The following is a 3,822-nucleotide window of genomic DNA, read 5'->3' as shown; positions in this document are numbered from 1 at the left end:
CTATACAAATTGTGGCAGGAAAAAAATTCCTTCCGATATTTTGTTCCACCTGATCACGTTCTGAGTTCAAATCCCATCGAAGTCAACTTTACTTTTCGTTCCTCCGAGATCGAAATAGCAGACTTTTACTTCTTATCTTACCACCAGAGTTTCCGGCCTTTGTAAAGAAATTATGAGAGTAAATATCGTTTTGTGTGGATATTACAAATAATGGGTATTTAGTCGATCATATAGACTAAATACTTGACTGATGTTGTGACATTAACCTCGGCGGGATTTGAACTCAGAAAGCAAAGAACCGGTTTTAGCTTAATCGATTGGTTCAGTCAGTTGGGTAGTAGATGCCTGTTTAAAAATAAATGAAGTAAAATAGTCCCCCGCCCCTCTTTTTAAAAATAAATATGCAGGATGCTAACAGTTTTGAGGAAGGAGATTAGATGATAATATCAACAGCAGTACTTGTAAGATACTGTAATGTTTCCAGTGAAGTTTTTTCTTCTTCTATAGGAATAAAAATCAACATATTGAAACGAAGAACTTGGAAGCTGTGATGTATGATAACAAGCATCAGAAATGAAACAGTTCCAAGAAAACCCAGATGCGGATGGTTGGATTGTGAAGAACATTCCTCTCATTTTGCATTTCATAATAATAATAATAATAATAATAATAATAATCATCGTTTAACGTCTGTTTTCCATGCTAGCATGGGTTGGACGGTTCAACTGGAGTGTGAAGCCAGAAGGCTGCATCAGGCCCAGTCTGATCTGGCAGTGTTTCTACGGCTGGATGCCCTTCCTAACGCCAACCACTCCGTGAGTGTAGTGGGTGCTTTTTACGTGCCACCCGCACAGGTGCCAGACGGAGCTGGCAAACGGCCACGAATGGATGGTGCTTTTTACGTGCCACCGGCACGAGGCCAGTCTGGGCGGCACTGGCAATGGCCACATTCGGATGGTTCTCTTGGTGCTGGCAACGACCACTTTCGGATGGTTAATAATAATAATAACAATAACAACAACAGTGAGCACAGAGCCACTATTCTGGAAGAGAGAGATACAGTCAACTGAATCAATTTCAATATATTACTGGTACTTATTTTATCAACCCCAGAAGAATGAAAGTCAAAATTGATCCTTAAAGGCACTCCTCTGTGTATGTCATCTACTAACTTTCACATTTGGTAGTAATAATAATAATAATAATAGTAATAATAATAATAATAATACTAATAAGTACTTCATCTTATCAGCCCCAAAAGGATGAAAGACAAAGTTGACATCGGCAGGATTTGAACTCCAAATAAAATATTAATAATTATAAGCTTATTGAATAGTGTTCAGGTGAACAACAGATCAGAAAAGGATAAAAGAGAGCAGCTAATAAGAGAAGCTAGAGCGAAGGACAAAACCCCTAAGTGCAAAGGAAGACATTTCAAAATTTAACCCCCACCTCTACTGATGCAATTTTTTCATTTTTTACTTTTTAGCAAAATTTTTTTTAGATTCCACCTAGAAAAATATGGAGATTATTATGACCCACCTCCCATCACTCACATCCACACCAATATTTTGGATGTGTTTCAACTCATTTGCCCTTTTGGGCATGCATAGGGGATTTTCAACCTGTGTATAAAGTTAAGCCTAGAAGGTCTCTCCACACGCTAGAAATAACAGCCAAAGAGTTTTTTTTAGTCAAATGAATCAACCCCAGCACTTTTCTTTTTAAAGCTTGGTACTTATTCTGTCAGTCTCTTTTACTGAACTGCTATGTTATGGGGGACATAAACACACCAACACCTGTTGGCAAGCTGTGATGGGAGACAAACACAAACAAGGACAGACAAGCGGATTATCGACCCCAGTGCGTAACTGGTACTTAATTTATTGACCCCAAAAGGATGAAAGGCAAAGTCAACCTCAGCGGAATTTCAACTCAGAACGTAACGGCAGACAAAATATAGCTACGCATTTCGCCCGGCGTGCTAATGTTTCTGCAAGCTCACACACACACACATATTACAGGCTTTTTTCCGTTTCCATCTAACAAATCCACTCACAAGTTTTAGTCAGCACAAGAGTATAGTAGAAGACAGTAGCCCAAGTTGCCACGCAGTGGGGTATTGAACCTGGATCGTGTGGTTAGGAAGCAAGCTTCTTATCACACAACCATACCTGCATCTATTATATATAAAACGTTTAATAGAAATACTAAGACGGAAAAAAAACTTGTGTATATTTTTGTACTTCACAGAGTAAAAAAATTGAAAACCTCTCATTTCAAAAGCAAAGGGAGAAAAAAAATAAACAGGTAACTTATAATTGTTTTATTTGAAACAGCATTTGAAAAACAAGGACTTTAATCCCTTGCAGATGGGTTTAGTACTGACAGTCTGTGCTGTGTACTCAGTATGAACCTGTTCAGTAACTACATAATTTTTCATACAAGTAATTTCACAGTGTGTGGAGGCACAATGGCCCAGTGGTTAGGGCAGCGGACTCGCAGTCGATTCCCAGACCAGGCGTTGTGTGTTTAATGAATGGAAACACCTAAAGCTCCACGAGGCTCCGGCAGGGGGTGGCAGTGACCCCTGTTGTACTCTTTTGCCACATCTTTCTCTCACTCTCTCTTCCTGTTTCTTGAGTAACGCTGTGATGGACTGGTGTCCTGTCCATCTGTGGGGAACAGCTACCCCACAGAAACCGGGAAACCGGGCCCATGAGCCTGGCTAGGCTTGAAAAAGGGCGAAAAGAAAGAAGAAATTTCACAGTGTATTAACAGATTCTTCTGTGTGGTGTATTCGAAAACATGATGCTGCCCAGAGCATGACATTGCTCATACACACACTGTTTTGATGGGGTCAGAACCACTTCCCATCTGCAAGGGGTTAAAATGAAATGAGGCAGAAAAGAAAGATATACTTTAATTTTACAAGCATTTGTATTAAAGGGTGAAGACCCCCTTTGGTCATGAATAACCATGGGATTGCACTTTGAAAGTTACCTTCTGAAGCACAAGTCCAGGTTGTTTATGGAAAACCAGCAGTCACCCATGCATACCAGTCTCCCCTCTCTATGCCACTATATGTACATAGAGTAAAGGGTAAAGACCCCCTTTAGTCATGAATGACCATGGGATTGCACCTAGAAAGTTACCCTCTGAGGCATAAGTCCAGGCAAAGTTATGAAAGACTAGTAGTCACTCATGCATAACAGCCTCCCCTCTCCATGCCACTGATGTTATCCAAGGAAAGGCAAAGGGGGCGATACAGCTTGGCACCAATGATGTTGCAACTCATTTCTAAAGTTGAGTGAACTGGAGCAACGTGAAATAAAGTGTTTTGCCCAAGAATCAACTTCACTACCTCATGATTGTGAGGCTGGTGCTCTAACCAATTAGCCATGCATCTTCACAAGCATTTGTATTACAAGGTAAAAAAAAAAAAGAAGACATCTTTGGTAACCATCCATCCAATCCTTCTCTTCCATTCAAGGATGTGAGGATAGAATATCTTTATTATGATGATGGTGATCTTACATAAAACAAAAGACAAACAAAAGACAAAGATGTTACATGAGTTCGCATGATATAAATATTAAAAATTTACTTAAATAATATGTATTTTATATATTGTTTGAAAAAATTAGAACTTTGATTTAAACTGAAACTAAGTCATAGAAACACACAAACAAAACGTTATGGGTCGCACCCAGCAGCCTGTAAGGCCCAGCAACGAACTTTTCCTTTCCTCAATGATTAAGCTGGGTTACTAACACCCACCTTTTTCATCACATCCTTCCATCGTTTCTCGAATACTCTCGT

Source organism: Octopus sinensis, linkage group LG27 (genome assembly GCF_006345805.1).
Source record: "Octopus sinensis linkage group LG27, ASM634580v1, whole genome shotgun sequence".
Classification (NCBI taxonomy): domain Eukaryota; kingdom Metazoa; phylum Mollusca; class Cephalopoda; order Octopoda; family Octopodidae; genus Octopus; species Octopus sinensis.
The sequence above is the reverse complement of the archived record's forward strand: the minus strand, read 5'-3'. Positions refer to the sequence as shown.